The sequence below is a fragment of the Camelus bactrianus genome, chromosome 26, assembly GCF_048773025.1.
Source record: "Camelus bactrianus isolate YW-2024 breed Bactrian camel chromosome 26, ASM4877302v1, whole genome shotgun sequence".
NCBI classification, from domain to species: domain Eukaryota; kingdom Metazoa; phylum Chordata; class Mammalia; order Artiodactyla; family Camelidae; genus Camelus; species Camelus bactrianus.
The window spans coordinates 36,247,429-36,270,146 of record NC_133564.1 but is presented as its reverse complement, the minus strand read 5'-3'; the positions used below and the strand labels follow the sequence as shown (position 1 = coordinate 36,270,146).

At 44.1% G+C, this 22,718-nt stretch overlaps 1 protein-coding gene across 4 annotated transcripts in view; it reads right to left on the bottom strand.

Moving 5' to 3' along the window:
- Positions 1 to 22,718, bottom strand: part of LOC141575165 (uncharacterized) — a 188,570-nt gene that overhangs the window by 46,904 nt on the left and 118,948 nt on the right. For all 4 annotated transcript variants that reach the window (XM_074353798.1, XM_074353797.1, XM_074353799.1 and 1 more), the window contains 2 exons: positions 7,188 to 14,647; positions 2,549 to 3,121 (listed from right to left, as the gene is read on the bottom strand). The gene's annotated coding sequence lies outside the window, so the exon portion shown is untranslated. The remainder of the gene's footprint in view (positions 1 to 2,548; positions 3,122 to 7,187; positions 14,648 to 22,718) is intronic.

Below are 22,718 nucleotides of genomic sequence, written 5' to 3'. Positions count from 1 at the left end.
TAATGCATGGATCAAGGCACCTGAAAAGTTTCTGCTTTTTAAAGCGATGGAGACAGCACGGAGGGCGATCTAGCTATTTCCAATGCAGGATATGCACAGCCACCTTTTCAGACGCAACTGCGCGGTACAAGAGAAAAAGGAATAAAGAAAAAGGAAAGGAGGAACAAGCGAAAATTAGAAACACACAAGAACAAAAATGACTTTGACAGCATGTACAAGAATTTACGTGAGTGTGTGAGGCCAGGGACGCAGGGACAGTGAGACCCACCCTCACCTCCTGCTCCAGGGAAGGCAGGGGCCTGAGGGGAGCGACGCTGCTTGGGGACCCCAACGTGGTCAGCGCCCCTAACTGAAACTCCACATACATGCGTCTAGGCAGCTTTTAAGCCACAAAATGTGGTCGCATTACAGGCTGGACAGTTTTACTCACTCCCAAAGTGAGTAGCAGGAGAGAATTAGTCTCTGCTCCTGCACCAAAGCATTGTTTTAAAAATTAATGACTGTGGAATAGTAAAAGCAACAATGGAGTAAAAGTGACTGGAGGAGAACGTGCTTGACCCGAGCTCACTGGCCGCGTTATCTCACTGACGTTCAGATGCTGGCTGAGCCCTTATGGTACCAAAACAGACAGATCCACCAGGAGGGATTTTAATGCGCTGCTGTATTTTGATGCCGAGAGCCATGCCTGGTACACGAGGTTCTGGGTAAACAATGGTGACAGTGTCAACACTATGGGCTAAGCACACATCCAGCTACTCCGCCAAATCCCAAGGGCAGACTTCAAAAGGCAAATACAAGCTGGAATTCTCTGGTGGGTCTGCAGACTCAGAACCAAGCAGTTGCTGAGCAAAAATGTCACCAGTGCCTCCTATGACAAAAGAGGAGGCACTGGCCATGGGGCTTGGGCAGGGCTCCAGGCTTCCACTGCTCACCCACCAGTCTGTCCAGGGGGAGAACATGGTCCCTGCTTACGTTGCACTGATGCACCTACCTTGACTAACGCCTGGGGGCTCAGCAGGAGGTGACATGTGAGGTGAACGGAGCCAGCCTCGGTGTAGCCCGGTGCTGGCAGCTGTGCCCACAGCAATGCCCAGGCACCTAAACCTGCCACCTCATCCCCAAGGAGCAGAAGGGTGTGCGGACGTGTAGATCACAGGGCCCTGCAAGGACAAATAAAGATCATGGCCACTACATGTCTCACCCCTTACTAAAGTCATAGAGGTATATCCGGGAGGAACAGAAAATTCATCCAGAGCCCACCAGGCACCACACGTAGGTGGGACTCGGCCCCCCTGTGCCTCTCACTCACAGGGATGGTCTGGACTTTCTTTTTATCAATTCTCTGGCATCTTCTCCTCCAACTTACCAACAACTAGAAAGTAGGATTTGATCTTAGGTAAGTTCAAGAATCACAGAGCACTGCCTCCACAGTGGGCCTGTGCCAGGCCCTCCGACCGTCACCTGTGGTACCGCCATGAGCGCCCTCCAGACTCAAGGCCCGAGGCCGTAGGCCGTGGGGGCACAGCTTCCCTCATTCTCCCCAGCAAAGGGGGACCACCTCTGGGCAAAGGCATCTCACCTTTTCTGCCCGAAGGAAAGCATGATAGATACACGGGGAAACAGAGCATAAGGTGGGGAGGTAGTAAGCCCAGGAGAGCTCATCTGCACATCCAAGGCAAAAGTGGGGCCGTTGACTTAATCACAGGGACAAAGTGAGGATGAGTCTTTCCCTGCTTTGTCTCATACTCCGTGATACGCCTTTCCCTGCATAAGGAGTTCATCCGGAATTCCCTGGAGGTGTTTCTGATGTCCTAACTTGGCATGCTGGCTGTCGGGGAGGAAGAGAGGGCCTGAACCCAGCAGGTGCTGGGCCTGGGAGGCAGGAGACACCGGCTCCAGACAAAGCTCAACCAGCATCTCGTTCTGCCTCTCGGGATACAGCATCTCATTTATAAGCAAAGGGATGAGACTGTCCCAGGACAGGCTGCCTAACAAAATTGAAATGAGAGCCATGTAAAGAAAGCTTCCCAGTTGCCACATTTAAAACGGTAAACAAAGAAACAATCAAACAAACCAAAAACAGATACTAGAAACTAATTTTAAGAACAGATCTTACTTAATCTGCTGTATGTAAAATACTATCATTTTGACATGTAATCAATATATGAAAGTAACAAGATAGTTTACATACTTTTTACTAGACAAGTCTCAGCGTCTGATGTGCATTTGACCTACAGCACATCTCAGCTCAGACCAGCCTCTTCCCCAGCGCTCATAGCATCAGTGGCTGTGGCTACTCTATTGGACAGCAACTACAGGGGTCCCACCAGGGGTCTTGGCTGAAAAGCGGGAGGAAGTCTCCACACTGACCCTAAAAGGATCTCTCTGAAACAAAGGCAGATTCACTTTTAAATGTCTGTAAATCGTCCGGCTGCACCTCCCTCCGCCCTTGGCTACAAGACAGGCCTCTTCCTTGCTGATCCCTTCCTGGATGTAGGGAAGGAACCCGGCACACAGCCAGGGTGGCCGGGCCTACAGGTAGACTTACCTGCTGTCTGTGTCCAGTCCCATGAAGTCCTCCTTCTCAAACAAGGTGCAGAGGAGTGGGATCTTGTCCCCAGACTTGTCAGGGGCCCCATCCAGCCACTTGGACTTGAGCAAGATGAAGAGTGACTCAGTGAAGTCCTCGATCCTCTTCTCCACCACCCTGCAGTCCTCGTAGTTTGAAGGCCACGTTGGTGCGTGGCTGCTCGGCTACCTCCCCATGCAGCACAAAGACAAAGAGCTGAGAGTCATTAAGCGTGGTGCCATACAGCTCCTCTGTACATGGAGCTTCTCGAAGGCCTTGGCAGAGAGGCAGTCGGTAATGGTGACAAGGCCCACGACCGTGCGGTGTGTCTGGAAGTCACTCCACGCATTCTCGAACGCATAGTGGTGCCTGTAGTGGATACAGAGTGCCCACTGGGAGCCGCACGGGCTGATCTGGCTCACCAAGGGGATTCGTTTATAGATGCAAAAGAAATTGTCCTCTGAAATGATCCCCACGGGTTGGACGACCACGGCGAGAGTCTCGTATTCCTCAGCACACTGCACGTAGTCAGGGATGCTCATGTTGCAGGCCCTGCCGAGAGGGGAGAGGAGATCAAGGTAAATATTGTGCTGCGGGCTGCGGGCCTCACTGGGTTGCGGTGACCTGGTGTGTACCAGTCAGAAGGCAGGGGAAGCACAAGTAAAGCCGGGGGTACAGTTTGACCTCAGAGTCTGTACATGGCTACCGTAGCTCGGATCACTTTACCCAGCTTTTGGTCTAGGCTTCCTGCCCCTGCATACAAGGGTCATTTCTTGTTTTCTGTTTCCAAGCACCTAGAAAGACCCTGATGCAGAGTCAGTGCTCAACACTGCGGAATAAAGAAATGAACAAAGGAAATGCTTTCCCCACCCCCCTTCAGCAGATTATAAAGAAAAGAACCGCAGTAGGATCAAAAGATCTGGATTTCAACACCAATTTATTTGAACTCCTAAACTGCAGAATAATGGATAAGAAAACTTGCCTTGGGGAAGAGGGTACAGCTCAGTGGTAGAGCACATACATATCATGTATGAGGTCCTGGGTTCAATCCCCAGTACCTCATTTTAAAAAATGAAACAAATGAAAAATCCTAATTACCCTTCTCAAAAAATATTTTTTAATTCAAAATTCAAAAAACACCTTGCAATTGACACAACATTGTAAACTTGACTATACTTCAATTTAAAAAAAATCCTTGCCCTACAAGAATATATCTGGATTACGGAAGTTTGCAAATGTAAAATGCCTAGGGTACCACCTGCATAAAGAGGGGGGACTGCACAAATTTACTATCCCTCCTTTATGAGCTATATTTCCTTTGGGGGGTGTTATAAACTCTCAGAGCTAATTTTCTCAGATTTAAAAAACAAAACAATACTTGATTCTCAGTACTGCTGAAGAATCAGATAAGCCTGTGAAAGCATCTGACCCACAGAGGTTACTCAATAAATGTTTGTTGAATGAATGAATAAACAAGCAAAGTGAATGCTGCTCCCTGCCACAGAACATCATAATGGTACTTCCTGGAAATCCCAAGCCCACGTTACACCCGACTACACACTAAACATGTGGGTGACCTGGGCAGGCCTGTGTGTTTCTCTAAGCCCCAGTTTAATGATAGATAGAAATGAGGGCAATAACACAAACCTCAAAGGGTTAGTGAGTCAGTAATGAATTGTACCCCAACTATGCAAGACGGAACCATTAAGGAAAATTGGGCAAAGGGTCCATAGGCCCTCCGTATATTATCTCCTACAAGTACAGGGGAACCTACATTACATCTCAAAATAAAAAGTCTAATATTTTAAAGAGGCTATTGAGGTTAAATGAGCTCATTGTCTCAAATAAGGAACACACAGTACAAGTACAACAATGCCTAGCCCATGAGATACACTCAGTTAACATTCCCACTGAACCCACTGGTCCCTCCAACTTCAGAGCATGAGGATGGGTCCTCGTGGCCAAAGGCCACTGAACCTGAAGCTAACAAAGCTAATGGTCCCCACTTGCAAGAGCCCCTGTCACCACCCTTGTTCTAATTTTCTATTTGTAATATTTTTTTTATTTAATAGAAACCCCCAATTGCATAGCCTTCAGGTCACCAAAACCTGACCACAGAGATCATGATGGCAGCCCTCCTTGGTGAAACAATAAAATGAAAAGCCATTTCCACAAGACCTCTGTGTAAATCTACTAGGGAACTTCATCTTGGACAGAGGAAGAGGACTGGGGAGGAGGGGGCAATCTGGGGGCACAGAGAACTATGGGCCACCTATCCCATGATGGACTTTAGACTCAACCCTCACCCTCCAGGTAATTCAAAATACACACCGACAGAGTGCTATGGACAAGATTTTTTTTAAAGAAATCCCTGACTCCCTAGCAGGTCTTGTTTCTACTGAGACACAGATGGCTTATGTGTATAATGTTTCACAAAAGCCTTAAAATATTATCACCCCAACTTGACACATTAAGAAACTGAGGTAGAGAATTTTATCATATTGTACAAGATTAGAGAGAGGACACGTCAGACACCGTATTTAAACCCAAGCCCCTGTTCCAGGGCTCACACTAGAAATTGTGACATGCTGCCCCTTTCCTGCCCTCTCCCTGCAATAAATTTCAGAAGAGTCTTTTCTGTGCCATCTGGAATCACAATAACTTCAATTTTCCACAAAGAGCTATGTCACTCCCTGGAGGACATATCAAAATCTAAAGGGTTGGAATGGGAGGAGAGATTTGCATTTTCTGTTTCTCAAAGGAAACATGGCTTTAAAAGAAACTGAAAAGCACTTATCTAGTCTAAGCCCTCATTGTGCAGAGAAAGAAACGGAAGTTCAGAAGAGATGAGGAAAGGGCCTTATTAACAAATATTGCTTCAGCGCAGCATCATGCCAGCCATGGGCACTGCTGGGGGAGGATCTGGGAGGCACAGGAGAATGAGTGTTAGAAAAAGGAAAGAGAAGAAGCATACAAGGCCCTGTCTCTACACCACCATACCATGAAATTCCACCAAATTACCCGGTATGGTTGCAGCCAATATTAAGGTGGGCTAAACAGGTTATAGAAACCTGGAATTCTCAACCATAGTGCAAATTCCAACATTTACTCTGCTTTTTTCCCCAGTTCAAGCATCAACTCAGTGGGCACTCTGTTCCAGGGACTACACGAGGCCTGGAGTTCTCCCAAGTACAAATCTCTATTACGTGTGCAAACCACATAAAGGCCCACCAGAAGAAAAGTGCCCACAGATAAGATGGAATTCCTGAAGCTGAAAGCAGTCAACCAGCGTATGTTACTAGGAAAATTGATGCTGCTAGAAATGGACTCATGGACTTAGAAAGCAAACTGTGGTTAGCAGGCAGGAAAAGGGGGATTAACAGATACACATTAATAAATATAAAATAAATGACAAGGACCTACTATATAGCACAGGGAACTATATTCAATTTCTTGTAATGAGTTGTGCTAAAAACAATCTAAAACATATTTATATACATATGCATATGTTTATAACTGAATCTCTGCTGTACACCTGAAACTAATATTGTAAATTGACTACACTTCATTAAAAATAATTTTAAAAAATAAGTACAAATAAAATCAACGCCATTAAGATAAAATAAAAGAACACTCTTATCCCCTCAGCTGTAGGTGGTGGAGAATTCTGGTTACAAGCACCAAGTCCACTGGATCACTCCAGCACTGACTGTCACTCTTTCTGACCATCAGACAGTCACTTGGCTACACTGAGGTTACTTTTCTCTTCTGTGAAAATCTACAGTGACAACTAATGATGTATAGAATCTCATCATTCACAAGCCCAACAATTAGTGAGGACTTCCCATGGGCCAGGCTCTGGAGAGATGAAAAGGTAGGGTCCCAGATATATTCAAGTGTAGAAGAAGTTTATGCCATAAAGACAATTATTCTTCCTGTTTTGATAGACAGATTCAATGCAATTCTGATTAGAATTCCTACCAGACATTTCATGGAATGTAACAAGTTAATTTATGGTCAGGAACAGCCAAGAAATTTCTTTAGAACCACCACTGTGGAGGGGTGTATAGGTCATTCATTTCCACTGGTCTTTCTGAAGTGATGAAAACGTTCTGGAATAATAATTGTTGCACCACTGTGAATATGCTAAAAGCTGCTGAATTGTACCATTTAAATGGGTGGAATTCATGGTGTGTGAACAATATCACAATAAAGCTGTTATATGAAAAAATATTCCTTGACAATTATTTTTCCCTCTATACAACTAGTCTACCCCACAATTTAAGAAAAACAAAAAACCAAAACAAACTAAACAGTGCCAGGAGCTTTTTACGACTGCAATGTCCCTGGGTCTCCAACGCCTCTGGTGGTGCTGTTCCAGTTAACACACACTAGCTGGGCTGGGCTAGTTAGGGACTGTAACTATGTTTTTAAAATCGACGGTCACACGTTTCACCCTGGGAGAGGGAAGGAAGGAGCATGTCACAGCCTCATGCCTTCAGCTCCTTTTTAAATGAACCAAGCCCTGCTTTCAACACTGTAATCCCTGGCACTATAAAAACACGTGACATCAACAAGCACCGCCATCATAACACCTGAAAGTGTTCAAGGTACTTACCTGGGGCAGAAACACTGAGGGGGGAGACGGAAACTCCCTCAGCACTGGCGCTCACTTTTCCAGACTCCATCAGGAGAAACTGGGCTTTACAGCTTGAGGCTCTAAGCCCGGGAAGCAGCGCGCATGCCGCTGAGCTGGTCCTCAGGGAGCTGGAAAGGGAGAGGAGGGCAGCCCCGGGGTCGCAGGGCAGGGAAAGCGGGGGTGGGGACGCGGGCTGCAGCCCCGCTCTGAGGCCAGACCCAGCCCCAGCCGCCCGCCCCCGATCGGGTCCGCAGAACCCGCCCACCCGGGACACAGCCCTCCCAGGGGCAGGGATGAGCCTGCGGCCAAGGAGAGGAAGCCCGGGAGGAGAGGACTCGTGGGCGGGAGAGGGGAAGGTGTCGCCAGCTGCAGACTGAGGGGAGCCCAGCTGGGGCGAGAGGCGGCAGGTGCACACCTGGCCCTGGACAGCTGTGGCCAGGGCCCCGGTGTAGGTGGCACGGGCAGAGGGGTCTGGCCCGAGAAATTCAGCTGAACACAGGCTGACTCGCGCCCTCGCGGGCTTTGACGAGAAGACCGCCCTCCCGCAGACGCCTGAACCTTTTCCCGGGAGCCCCCCACCTTGCATTTCCACAGCCAGAGGCCCCGGCCCCGGGCAGGAGCTAAAGGCCTACCGGTCGACAGAGCTGAGAAGACTTTGGGGCCGATTCCCAGCTCGGAGCTGGGGCTTCCAACCCCCGGTCCAGCTGGCACCGACTGCGCATGCGCAGGAGGGCCAGCGATCCTCTCTTGGTTCTGTGATTGAGGCTGGGGCATCGAGGGAGGGAGAAGATGGGGGGAGGAGGAGAGGAGGGGAAAAGTGGAGGGAGACAGATGGACAGGAGGAGCAGAGAGTAGGTAGGGATCTGGAGAGGGGAGGGGAGTAGCAGAGATGTAGAGAAAAAGCTTTACTTCTGGGGCACCCTGAAGGAGGCGGCAGACCTGCCTCTGTACCTTTCTGTAACCCTTCAAGGCCCGCAGCTCAAGTTTTACCTCCCTGGTACAGCCCTCCTGGCGATGCCTCTGCTGAAACCCTACGGGGATCACACCCGTTGTCCCCACGTGAAGCTGGGTTTCCTGTTGCTCTGGGAACCAAGCACCCGCAGGTGTTGTCTCTCAGAACTACCTTGGGAAGTGTACATATTCCCCTTTTACAGGCTGGGAAAAAGGCAGGCACGATCTCTGCCTTAGCTCCACTGTCCCAGGTGTTGGCCTTGCGGGTAGTGGGAGGTACAAGATCAGAGCCCCAGACAGAGCAGACTGCCTGAGTGTTGGTGCATAGTCCCATCCCTCCTGGGTAAAACACACCTAACCCAAGTGGAACCATCAAGGGCTCACAGTAGGTTCCTGGGTGTGGGAGAGCTGTCCTCAGTTCCAGTACCCAGCTTGCTAGGTAGATAGGAGTGTTACCGAGTCCAAATTCATTCTCCTCAGTGAAGGACAGGCCAATAAGTTGGGAGACCCGCTGCTGGGGCATGGAAAAGCAAGTTTCTGTAGAGCTAGATGGCAAACTAATGTCCTGGAAAACCATCTCCCCAAGTCAGAATTCAGGCTCTTTCCTACGTGCTTGGTTGTTGCAATATTCCTGGTGTAGGAATTCCTTGTTGTTAGAATCCTTTGTTCTTGCAGCTATCTGCCTGGGTCAAATATCTGTAAACCTCGAACAAAACAAACGTTATTTTCTATTCTGTTATTTGTTATCTTTTTATGAATGAAAAAGTGTTAAATATCCTTAAAGGTCAGAGCCTTCAGAATAGGCTCTTCTGTATATTTCAGGCTCTAGGCAACATTGTTTTACAAGCAAGATGAAGCCTAGGAGACAGAGCAAAGTGTTAAAGTCAAAGGAACAGATCTAATATGGAGTCAGGTTTGTTTTTTCTATTACCGAGGCAGAAGCCACTTGAGGATTTAAATCCCTTTAAGTTAAAAATAACTAAAACTTTAAAGGAATTTACATACATATTTGGGAATGTGCATACCATATCTGGAAAAGCATCCAAAGGATAGTAAACAGTGGCATCTCCAGGGACGGCTGGAAGGACAGAGGATGAGGGAAAACTTCTTTCACTTGTGTATTTTTGTGCTGTTTGAATTGTTTTTAACCATATGCATGTATTTCTTTTTCAGTTTAAAAAAGTGTAATGGAGCAAAGGAGTAACAAGCTCAGCAAATACAGCAGCCATGGAATCACTGAGCCATCAACTTGATTTCAGCCAGGAAGCATTTATTGACTCTCTCCTATGTGCCCAGTGCTGTTTTAAAACTTCTTTTATTATTATTAATTTTATTATTATTAATAATATTATTATTGATTTTATTAATAATATTATTATTGATTTTATTTATTTATTCTTCTTCTTCTTCTTCTTCTTCTTCTTCTTCTTCTTCTTCTTCTTCTTCTTCTTCTTCTTCTTCTTCTTCTTCTTCTTCTTCTTCTTCTTCTTCTTCTTCTTCTTCTTCTTCTTCTTATTATTATTATTATTATTATTATTTTATAAAATAGCAACATTCTATCCCTCACCCCTGGCCATGGCTGGTGGAATACCAACTGAGTTTTTATTGAATTGTTTTCCAAGGAGTAGAGATGAGTTATAAACTGAACATATCTTCAGGGCAAAACAGGCGGAGTGGTTTTACAGCACGCCAGACAGCTATGAAGGGTTTTCAATAGAGGCACCCAGACGCTGAGAGAGAAATCCTCCAGGACCCTACAAAAAGCTGCCCAAACTTCCTTCTCCATGGCACTACTGAATTAGGAAAGAACAAATCTGACTCCATAGTAGATCTGTTCCTTTGACTTTAAGAAAGTCAAGTTAATACGCTCCGGTCTTTTCATGGGTTATGATGTCACAGAGGAGATGGACAGGTTAACAAGGGACGACTCTGCAGTGATCACGGAGCCGGGGAGCGGGATGGGCGGCAAGATGTTTGACGCAGACGCAGCTGGGACCGCGCTTCTAGGCAGGAACCCAAAGTCACCTCGACAAGGTGTCAAACACGTGTGTCCACATCCTCATCACCTGACATGTATTAACGAGAAATGGAAACCCATAAAATGCCAATAACCTTGGTGGATATACCGTCCAAATTGCAAAGTCACAGTTTGACAACTGGCCATCCCGGTTCCCTGGGATTCATTCTTGGAGAACCTTAAAAACCACTCCTCTGTCTTCAAGAAGTGCTTTCTAGTTGTCCGATCTTTGGCTCAGGGATACAGCACGTTCAAGTGAACTTCAATGTCTGCACAGATTTGACTGTCTTTCTCCAGGTTCACTTGTCCATTCTAAAGAGGCCTGAGCTAAGTCCATCCTCCGTAAGATCTATTCCCTCCAGTGACTACTCATTGAGCCTGCAATTAAAAGTCAACTGAACAAGGCTGTCTGTCCTCAGCTAAAGTTCACCCACCCTTCACTGCTTTCTTAATCTCCTCTCCTGGCTAATTGCAACAGACTAACACCTCCCTCTACCCCGACTATGTCAGTTTGTCTCCCCAAAGAGAAAGTAAGTTCCATAAAATAGGAGACAACTCCATAGTTGTTGCCGACGAAATGAATCACAGAGCTGCTGTGGTGCAAAATGTCTCCCGAGATTCGGGTTCCTTTATTTTTTATACCATCTACACAAAGGAGTAACTCTTGCCAAGCACAGAGAGTAAACATTTTTTAGGTTGACGCATGTGCACTACATCTAAGGCTTCCTTATCTTAATTACACTGAGACTCTCCTGTTCCCAGGCCTGTTCCTTTTGAGGAACTAATAAACATTCTTGTCTGCAAGCAATGTTTCCCCTGGGAATGGGCAGAGTCCCTTGGCAGGAATTTATGTTTGCAGATAAGTCCGGTCACTTCTGTGAAATGTCCCGCGTGCAGGCACATCCACAGCTTCTATGCTAAGTTACCTTCACATAGTTACCTCTGAATTCCTAGCATATAGTAATGTCAATAAATAGAAATATGATTGTGGCTTCTTTCCTTTAAAACATTTCTGGTTATTTAAATGACCCTTGGAAGAGAGGTGTTTGCGGTCCAGTATCTTGATCCACAATACTCTGGAGGCCTTTTTCGGAATGGCTGTTCACTGATCCATTCAAAACACAACTTCTCATTCCAGGAATAGCTGTGCTTTTCTGCCAGGAGTTTGTGGTCACTCTCATGCCAGAAGAGCTTTAAACTATATCCTTACTATGGATTTGTTATTTTTCCCCTCTTCCAAAAATATTGACATTCCTTACTTTCTTGCCTTGAGGATTTTTTTTCCTTGTTCAACCTTTAGTAAACCAGGCTTCTTGGGATGGGCTTGCCCTTACATATGATCAGCCATCCAACTCCCAGTGTGAGAGGAATCGGGCTCACCTCCTGCCCTCCTGTCAGGGCAACTAAAACTCAGTTCAGGAGCCAACAGGCACCCAGGGCTTCTAAGGCTCGCTTATCTCCCAGAATCCCTGCTTTCTGGTTTGTCTTGGCTTCTGAGGATTTCCCCTCAGTTTCTTGACAATTAGCTGTGCAGCTTGAAAGATGAGGAAGGAAGGTTTTATTTCTTAATCAGAATTTCAAGGAACTTGTGTAATGAAGGTTTTCACGAGATTCTAGAACACTCCATTGCCGAGACAGAAAACACACTAGATATTTTCTAAATTTAGATATCATGTGCATTTTTCTTTGTTTTTGTTTTCTTAACTGCTAACAGACATTTTTTAATTAAAAAAAATAACGCCCCAAATAGGATAGAACATTGAAGGGGCATACAAAATTAAAGGACAAAAACAGAAAAATGATAAATACTGTGCAAAGTTAATATAATACATACACTATGGATCAGATCAGCAATTCTCAGTAACAGCTAATTGAAATATGATCATGAGGTAAAACGTCTCTCCTGTCAGGAGATGGCCAACAGAAAATAGAATTAATACAACAAACTAAAATTCTAAGTCTGGCGAGGTACAGAATGTTACCAGCTTAATGTGTCTTCTTCTGGAAAAGATGGAGGCTCACCAGCTCTTTACTGTGGAGCCTGAACCCAAGTGAGGGCGGTAAAGTGAGCTCTGTAAGTACCCAATTAACAAAGTGAGTGATGAATAAATAGACGTGAGCTTTGATGACAGAGATGATACTACTATTCACTTGTCCTGTAAAGTATGTCTTCACGTTCAGTGATCAAACCTCAGCATCCTCAGGGATTGAGATTATAGGAAAATGCAAGGCCGGGCCCAGACCTCCTCTTTGAGCTCGTGACATTGCACTTAGATGTCTCAAGGGCACCTCAAACTCCACCTGCAAAGAGCTGACTTCACGGTTCTCCTCCAATAGCAGTCCTGCCCAGGGCCCCTGGTCGGGGGACAAGGTCTCCCTCCCTATCCCAGCTCAGGCCCATCACTCACAGATGTGACTGGACCCCTCGTTCAGGGCCCAGATTTCCTCAGTCATGGAGTCCCACCACCCACACCTGTCCTACCAGGTACTCAATGGCACTCACACAGCACTGACTCTGTGCTGGGGACCACGCTGCACACTGCACACATGTAATCTCACTGGATCTCCGCAGCAGTCTTGGGAAGTCGGTACATCACTGCTTTAATTGATTAGATAAATTGTTTCACTTCCTTGAGTGCGTCATCCAAAGTGCCACGGCTACTGAGCCACAAACCTGGGACTGAAAACCACTTGAAAACTGAACACTGCTACACCTCACAGCCACCCTAATCTGACTCATCACATCACCTCCTGCCGAGACTTCTAAATGTTTCTAAGCATTCTACAAGACAAAAGTGATCTACGAGAGCACCCCACTCCCCTACTAAAAATCTGTCAATGATGGTCCACTGCCCTTAGGATAAAGCCCCACCGGCCTGAGCACAGCCCAACTGTCCGGCATCCGCGTCCCCTGCGCGCCCTCGCCGCCTCATCCACCACACAGCCCTACACGTGCCGTGTCCAGGACAGGGATGCTGACTCCGTACAACCCGGGGCTCATCTCAATCGAACAATGATCACCCTCTTCAGTGGTCACCCTCTTCATTGCTGACTCTCAGAAAAATATTTTCTCAGGATGAATCAGTATCTTTTTCCTTACAACTTCCCGTCATTGATAATGAGCTCCCCCCAAAAGAGAGAAGACATAATTCTCAGTCTCCTTATCTGTAAAGTGTGAATAACAAGGAAATATGTGAGGTTTTAAGAGAAATAATATTCATGTGAGGCTGAGGGACAATTCCCAACATACAGTAAGCACTCAATATGTGCTTACTTAATATTAATAAGAATATATTGCATTCCAGCAACCTTAAATCAATGTTTTATGGCTTTCTCCAACAGACTGACAAACTGTTGGACGAACCCCTTTGAGCAGATCAGCACAAGTGTACTGGGAGAGGTAAGTGCTGACTCCAGTTACAGCTGCAGCCAACCAGCACTACGGGGAGGGGGTAGTTTGCTCAAACTCTTACATGTTGCTTGAGAATTTAGTTGTCGTTATTGAATAAAGACAGGTGTTCTTTAGTCAAAGCTCCTGAAACATAAATCTTCAAAGATTGATGCAAATTAGGTTTAAAGAACAACACTCTCACTCGAAATTATTTGAAAATTATAGTCTTAGCTCCTCTGCACATCAAAAGGCCATGTTCTTAATGTATCTGACTAAATACACCAAAAGGTTTGTTTAAAAGAAATTAAGATGAAGCCATCCTGAATAAGCTCTCAGTATCAACTGCACAAAGCCTCAACCAAGGGTCTCATTTCTCACTTCCAGATAGGTGTTCAGGTAGATTAACGTGAGTCTTGGTTTCTTATAACATGGGGGTCAGAAGAGTTGTGGATAGATTTATGTAGCAAATATAAACCTAGAGTATTTGCTGTGTGGGAATCCTAGAAATAAACAAATTGATATATAGTCCCACCCTTAAGAAGCTCAGCCTTTCCATTTACAACAGCATTAAAAATTAAATGAGAGATACATTTAACAAAAATTTACAAGATTTTTACATTGAACATTTTCAAGTATCACCGAAATAAAATTTACAAGATCTACATATATGGAAGTCATCTCATGTTCATGGAATGGTAGACAATTTTGTTAAAAACGTTAAGACTCCCCAAAGTGATCTACAAATTCTGTGGAATCCCTATCAAAATTCCAGCTGACTTCTTTGCAAAAATTAAAAAACTGATCCCAAAATTCATATGGAAGTGCAAGGGGCCCAGGACAGAAAAAACAATCTTGAAAAAGTAGAGCAAAGATGGAGGACTCACTTTAAAGGGTACTAAAAAGCTATAGTACTCAAGTCAGTATGGTACTGTCATAAGTTTGGATTAATAAATCTATGAGACACTATAAAAACCCAGGGGGAAAAAACTTACATTTACATTCAGTTTTCCACAAGGGTGCCAACAACACTTCATTGAAAGTAGAGTCTATTCAACAAATGGTGCAGTGACACCTGGGTATCTGCAGGGAAAAGAAGGTATCTGCAGGGAAAAGAATGAATCTGGAATCTGGACCCCCATATTTTATATAACAAATAAATTTAATTCAAAATTGATCACAGACAGAAACGTAAAAACTAAATGTATAAACTATTTAAAAGAAGACACAGTATAAATCTTTGTGGTCCTAGGATAGGCTTTGGTTTCCTAGATACAATACCAAGAGCACAAGTGATAGAAGAAAAAAGCAGATAAACTGGACTTCATCTAAATTAAAACATTTTCTTACAAAGGAAATCATCAAGAAAGTGAAATGACATTGGAGGGGGTATCTCAAGTGATAGAGTGCGTGCTTAGCAAAAAAATAAAATAAATCAATACATCTAATTACCTCCCCTATAAAGAAATTTTTTTTAATGTTTAAAAATCTAAAGTGAAAGGACAATCTGCAGAATAGGAGAAAAAATTTGCAAAGCATGTATCTAATAAGAGAGTTGTATCCAGGATATATAACAAATGCTCACAACTGAACAATACAAGAAAATAGACCCAATTTTTAAATTTGCCAAGGATTTAAATAGATATACAAATGGCCAATAAGCATATGAAAAGATGCTCATCATCACTAGCCAAATCAAAATTAAAATGAGATCGCTTTTTACACCCACTAGGATGGTTATAATCAAAACATGGACAATAATAAGTGTCGTTCAGGAGGCAGAGAAACCTCATATGCAGCCAGTGGAAAGGGACAATGGTGTATCTTCTTTGGAGAATTATGGTGTTTCCTCAAAAGGTTAGCGTTATATGGTTCAGCAATTCCACTCCTACATATAGATTTTTCGCTCAGTATACTCGGGGGGTTGGATCAGGAACCCCCCACCCTGGATAACATAATCCAAGGATGTTCGAGTCCCTTTACAGCCATCTGGATCCATGAAGTGGAAACTGCAGATATGGCGGACCAACTGTACAGCCAACAGAATGAAAACATTTTCTCATAAAATCTTGCACATCAATATCCATGGCAGTATCATTCAGAGTAGCCAAAGTTACAAACAATATCCATCCATCAATGAACGGATAAACAAAATTACCAAGAATAGTCCCACAAACTTTTGGTCATTGAATCTTTGACAAAGGATGTTAGAACATACAATGGAGTAAAGACAGCCTCTTCAGCAAATGGTGTAGGGAAAACTGGACAGCTGCATGTAAATCAATGAAGTTAGACTACTCCCTCACTGCATACACAAAAATAAATTCAAAATGGCTTAAAGACTTAAACATGTCGACAAGATAGTATAAAACCCCTAGAAGAAAACATAGGCAAAACATCTGACATACATCTCAGCAATGTTCTCCTAGAACAGTCTACTCAAGCAATAGAAATAGAAGCAAAAATATACAAGTGGGAAATAATTAATCTTACAAGCTTTTTCACAGCAAAGGAAACAGTAAGCAAAACAAAAAGAAAACCTATGGAATGGGAGAATATATTTGCAGTAAATGAGACTGACAAGGGCTTAATTCGCAGAAAATGTAAACAGATTTACACGTAATAAGAAAGAAAAACAAACAATTCAATCCAAAAATGGGCAGAAGACCTAAAGAAACATTTCTCCAATGAAGACATACAATTGGCCAATAGGCACATGAAAAAGTGCTCAATATCATTATCAGAGAAATGCAAATCAAAACTGCAATCAAGTCTCACCTCTCACCAGTCAGAATAGCCACCATTCAGAAGTTCACAAACAATAAATGCTGGAGAGGCTGTGGAGAATAGGGAACCCTCCTACACTGTGGTGGGAATGCAGTTTGGTGGAGCCATTGTGGAAAACAGTATAGAGGTTCTTCAAAAGACAAAAAATTGACCTCCCATATGACCCAGCAATCCCACTCCTAGGCACATATCCAGAAGGAACCCTAATTCAAAAAGACACCTACACCCCAATGTTCACAGCAGCACTATTTACAATCGCAAGACATGGAAACATCTAAATATCCACTGACAGATGAATGGATAAAGAGGTTTTAGTATAATTGTAAAATAGACTACTATTCAGCCATAAAAATATAATAAAATAATGCCATTTGCAGCAACATGAATGGACCTGGAGAATGTCATTCAAAAAAAGTAAGCCAGAAAGAGAAAGAAAAATATCATATGAGATCGCTCACATGTGGAATCAAAAAAAACCAAAAACCAAAAAACAAAAAAGAAAGAAACAAAAAGATAAAGTTATATACAGAACAGAAACAGACACAGAGACATAGAAACCAAACTATGGTTACCAGAGGGGAGAGGGTGTGGGAAGGAATAATTTGGGATTTCAAGATTTGCAGATACTGACTATGTATAGAATAAACAGCAAGTTTATACTGTATAGCACAGGAAAATATATTTAATATCTTATAGTAACTTATGTTTAAAAAGAATATGAAAATGAATACAGGTATGTTCCTATATAACTGAATTGTTGTGCTGTACCCAAGAAACTGACACAACATTATAAACTGACTAGACTTCAATGAAAATATTTTTAAATAGACCAATAAGGAAAAAAAAGAAAAAGGATATTATCAAACCAAAAGAATAAAGTACTGATTCAGGCTACAATAAGGATGAACCTTGAAACTTTATGCTAAAATAAGCCAGACACAAAAGGACAAATAGTGCCCTTTTAGATGAACTGTATCTAAGCGTTTACTGTACTACTCCTGTAAATTTTCCGGAGGTTTGAAATCTATCAATATCAAAATAAAATGTATTATTCATTAAAAATATAAAAGGATTCTTTAAAGGAGGGCTTTAATTATTAAATGCAGAAGTGCAATTAAAGCTCCTGGAACAACACTTTGCACGTCCACAGACAGTCACTGCTTTCACTGCCACTCAGAGGGTGGTGCCAGCGCTGATGAAGGCTGCCTCCACTCGCTCCCCTGCAGAGAGGTGTGAGAGCCTGGGCTCTGACAGGCAGGGTGACGGTGACCCTGGGTCAGACACAGCCATGCCCCAGACTCTGCGATAACCAACTTTCTTATACAAACTGCTCCATGTAACATAAACACGCTACAGGGATGTAACTTACAACACAGGGAATATAGCCAATGTTTTACAATAACTATAAATGGAGCATAACATTAAAAATTGTGCATCTATTGTACACCAGAAACTTATATCATATTGTAAATCAGCTATACCTTTATAAAAAATTAAAAAATAATTTAAAAATGTTATCTCTTTAGTAGGCAATTTGGTTTTTAAGTAAATACTAAACAGCTTAGAATGTATAAAAGCATTAAAGTGTGATGTTTGTTTACATATTTATTTACTTTCAGCCTCCTGCTAAAAGAGAAATTAAACAATTTTTTTAAACACAGCTTAAAACCATAACAACAAATAGAAAAAGTGAGAGTGAAGAGAAAATGGAGATTCAATAATTAAATGAAACCAGGGGGAGGTAAAGTCATAAAAATGGATGCCAATAAGCCAGGGTAAGTGTTAAAGGCCTACTAGAAATTCAGCTGTAAGATTCTTGGCAGCTGATGTGAAGGAAAAGCTCAGCTGGGCTAACGAGCTAAGTCATAAATCTAAGTGTGATAAGTGTCGCTTTAGTGATCTAAGTTCTGCCGGGCTAACTCGTAAATATGAAGTTTAGTGTTAGTTTACTGGGCTAACAAGCTAACTCGTAAATCCAATCTCAACATGTGTCAGTAACGTGATCTGTTCCAAATTGATAAGCTCCAGTGTACTGATTACTTGCTTTTTGTTGTTTGAGCCTTATTAGCTAATAGCCCCATACTTATAATTAAACCTATAAAACCTCATGTGCATATCTTGGAGGTGCTCAGAGCTTCCTAGCAGAAGCCCCTCTGAGCCCGCTGGCAAAATAAATCTGAGTACTCCAACCCTCCGAGTGGTGCTTGTTTCTTCGCTGGCCTGTGGTTTCTGTAACATTAAAGCAAAAAGAAAAAGATGATGGGGCGGGCGGGAGAGCTCAGTGGTAGAGCGTGTTCTTAGCGTGCACGGGGTCCCGGGTTAAAGCCCCAGGGCATCGACTAACAGATAAATATACCTAATTACCTACCCCCCTCCAAAAGAGACCCAAAGAAAAGAAAACGAGAAATTTCTTTCATAAAAAAACCTGATATTAAATTTAGATTAAATATTTTAAGAAAAATAGAAAAAGATGAGTGACACAAGCGATAATGCCCGAGAGATAAATCCGCGGTGACTGCTGGAAGGTCCCCATATCCCACGTGCAAAAATCTGAAACAACCTTCTCACCACTCAGAGTCATCCTCAGCCCACCCCACCCCTCCCCCTGTTAAATGCAGGAGCACAGGCAGGGCCCGGCCTTTGCTCTCTCTGTGTCATCACAGTGAGACAGGATGGAAGGGGACAGAGCACAGCCATTCAAGGAAGGCCACAGCAATTAACATCAAAATGGTGAAGGATTCAACCTCCAATAGGCCTTGAGGCTCAGGATGAAGAGATTTAACTACTAGCAGAGCTTGAGCTTCATTATACACCCATTGTAATTGTAACATGGTGAATAACACGCCTCCAGGCACAATGGCAGTCCCAAGGCTAGCCACAAAAGGTCACAGGTTGGGAAATGGCCAACTCCCCGGGAATCCCAGCCCCTTGCCCTTAGGCTGGTCCTTCTACTTATTAGCATATGAAACCACCAAGCCCAAGAAAACAAGCAACACAGCGCCACCTCGCGGTCACCCCTCTCTCTCCCTCTTCGGAGAAAGCCCACACTCTGTGGAGTGTGTACCTACTTTTAATCTGAGCACCCAACCCCCACACCTCGTGGCGATTCTCTTGACTTTCAATGTATCTCTCTGAGTAAATCTACGTTTACTCAACAGTTGTTTGCTCTTGAATAATTTCCTACACGAAGCCAAAGACCAACATCTGGAGGGACAAATCCCAGGGGCTCATCTAATGCGTGGGACACAGCCCTTCTCATGCCCCACATCTGTTTTCTTGTATCAACAGGACTGGGTTGTGAAGGGAGTTCTTAGGCCCCAGCTAAGGGACAGAAGCAGCCCTGGCGTCGCCCAGGTTCTCTGTGGTTCTCTGTTGTGCTGACTCCCCAGCCACAGAGCGTTCTCCCTAGGCCTGTCCCCACAAAACCCTTCCCTCCAAAATACAAGAACATCATGTCACAGTCATCTTGTTCAACCAGGAAATGTTCAGCCCACTTTTTCCTTCCCCAGTAAAAACCTAACTGTTCTCCCTCCCATCCCACCTCTTCTTTCTTTGTGAGAAACCTGCTCTTCACACAGACAATCCTGAACGCAGGTGCCTTGCTGGCTGGGACCGAGATGTTTCAGTCTCACAGCCTGCGTCCTTTCACTTTACCCTTGCTACCTTAAGCCTTTCCTGAGTCTCCCACCCCTCTGATTCTGAACTTCACAAAGTGCTGAGGTTACAGTCACTATGTTCATACCTCCCAGGTTTTAGCTAGTTTTCCTTCGCAATATCTTCACTAAGGAGCTGCATCAAGAAGTTTAAAGAGGCTATTCTTACATTTGAACTGAGGAGCCTGCATAAAATTTAAATGGCTTTGAAGAGAGAGTTAAGCAGGGACAGAGTTGTCGCAGGTCCTAGTCAACAGTGTCACGAGGCAAAATGTTCTTCAAAGGCTCAGATTGGCTTCTGAACACGGAGTCGGCAGGGAGGAGATGCCAGGCAGTGAGTGGAGTGAGTGACACTGGGTACTCTTCCCCAGCTGGGGAAGAATTGGATTTTGTTCTAGTTTTCCAATTTCTTACTACCATTTTCCCTTATTGTCACATACCATTTCCTACGAATTAAGAAAATTAATGTCAGTCATTTGGGTCGCTTGGGAGAAGCTACGTGATGCCATTCACAGGGCTGGGACATGACAGCCACACCAGTCTAGGTTAAAAGACCAGTGGGGGTAATTTCCGAAGTATAGAAGGGCATGCAGCAAACTCCCCAGCTTCAATGACCTCATCTCAAAGGTGGGGCCAATACAACTACCAAGCAATGCACGTGATGATTATGGCCAACATCTGTCTACAAGGTTATGTGCCCGTGACAGCTGTCGCTTAATGGTGAATGAGTAAGATCAGCAAGGCTCAGTCTACCTGGCCACACGCGCCCTGCCTTCCTGCCTTGGTGCAGCAGCAGAGCTTGTTTAGCTGAGATGAACGCCCCCAGAGCAGCCCCGACGGGAAAGCTCCCATCTCTGCACAGCGAGGTGTGTTCCTTTCCTTCTCAGTGCTGATCACAGTTTGCTGTCGTCTGTTTTTATGTTTATCCCTTTAGTACCTGCCTGCCCTCCTGGGTTTTGCTCAAAAAGCACAGGTCCAGGTATGTCTTGCTGCCTGCTGGATATTCTGGGCTGGGAGACAGGCGAGCCCACACCTGATGAACGGAGAGGCCAGAAGGCCCAGGGGCCCATGCTGAACCGAGGACCCTGCACCCAAAATTATGGTCTGAGTTTGGGCAAATTACACAGTCTTATTTACCCTGTGATTCCTCATCTGTCCAAGAAAATAACTGCCCATGGCACATACAGTTACAAGGATTAAAGGAAATCACCAAATTCACAACATATTCAAGGGGCCACCAGTGCGTCCTCAACAGACACATGCTGCCTTTACGGCTCTGACACACGCTAAGTGGGGCGGACGGACGCAGTGAACAGTGCTAAGTGCCAGTTTGTTAAGTGCTTCATGTGTGTTATAATATTGTTTACAACTTGCAACAAACTCAGGAAGAAATGAATATTATCATGCCCATTTCACAGATTCACCAACAGGTTAAGGGAAGTTACACTCTAGTCCAAGGCCCTTTGGTGAGGAAATGGCTATTTAAGCCTGAATCTGAGCCCAGGCCTAGGCTACGTCTCTCTCCAATCCACCTGACCACTTGCCTATGAAAGCCACCTGTCCAAAACACATGTTTGCACAGGCCAGCTCTTAAATGCAATGTGTGCCACTGTTTGTCAATGTTGGTTTAATTACCATAAACTGCTCTCCGAAACCGCTACAGAAAAGACAGGTAGACCCACATCCCTGCCCACAAAGAAGAGGAGTTCTGTCTTGCCTTCTCCTGTAGTGTGCAGAACACCTTCCCTACATCACCAAATCTTTTTTATATGCTTCATCCGTGTTTATGTTTGCACACGGCATATTAAACTAGAAGGTAACTGAGGTAATTCCATCTTGGTTGCTTTCCAAGTTTGCAGGTTATCCTTAATCAGTCCGTGAACGAAAATACTACAATGTGTATGAAAATACTGCAACCATGTCAGTAAACAAAGAATGCTGAAACCAAGTCAACAGTGGCTGCTGCCACCCCCCAGCGAGGACAGGCCTGCAGCCCAGCCTTTGCAGCCACTCACAATGCTGCCCTCTGAGGGGACTCAGAATAAGAAAGGACAGGATACTGGTCCTTGATAGCTAGGTGCTTGTCAAATGAATGAATTCAGTGAGCCCAAATGTTTGCTTCCTCCCATAAATATAAAAGCACTAAATTCTTTAACTTGAGATATCTGGTTTTCTTTAGATAACAAGCAATCTTTTATTGTTCCAACTACCTGGTCTTTGTTGTAAAGCTCCTATATATCTTAGCTCCTCCCCTAAGTCTTTGGAACAGTCCCTCAGAGAAATCTGAGAGGCTGTCATCCCCGCTGGAGTCCTCTCACCGAATAAAACTTAACTCTTAACTTTTATGCTGAACATTTATTTCAGTCGACACAACTTACAACAAACCCAGGAAGAAGTGAATTTTATCATGCCCATTTTACTGATTCACCAACAGGCTAAGTGAGGTTACATTCTATTCCAAATTCCTATGGTGTGGAAATGCCGATTTAAACCTGAAGCTGGGGTGCCCATGCCTGTGCTCCTTCTCTCTCCCATCTACCTCATCACTTCTCTGTGAAATCCACCTGTCCAATACACAAGTTTGCAGCCGGCCAGCTCTTAAATGCAATGTGTGCCACCATTTGTCAATGCTGGTTAGTTACCATAAACTGCTCTCAGAAGCCGTTACAGAAAAAACAGGTGGACCCAATTCCCTGCCCACAAAGAAGAGGAAT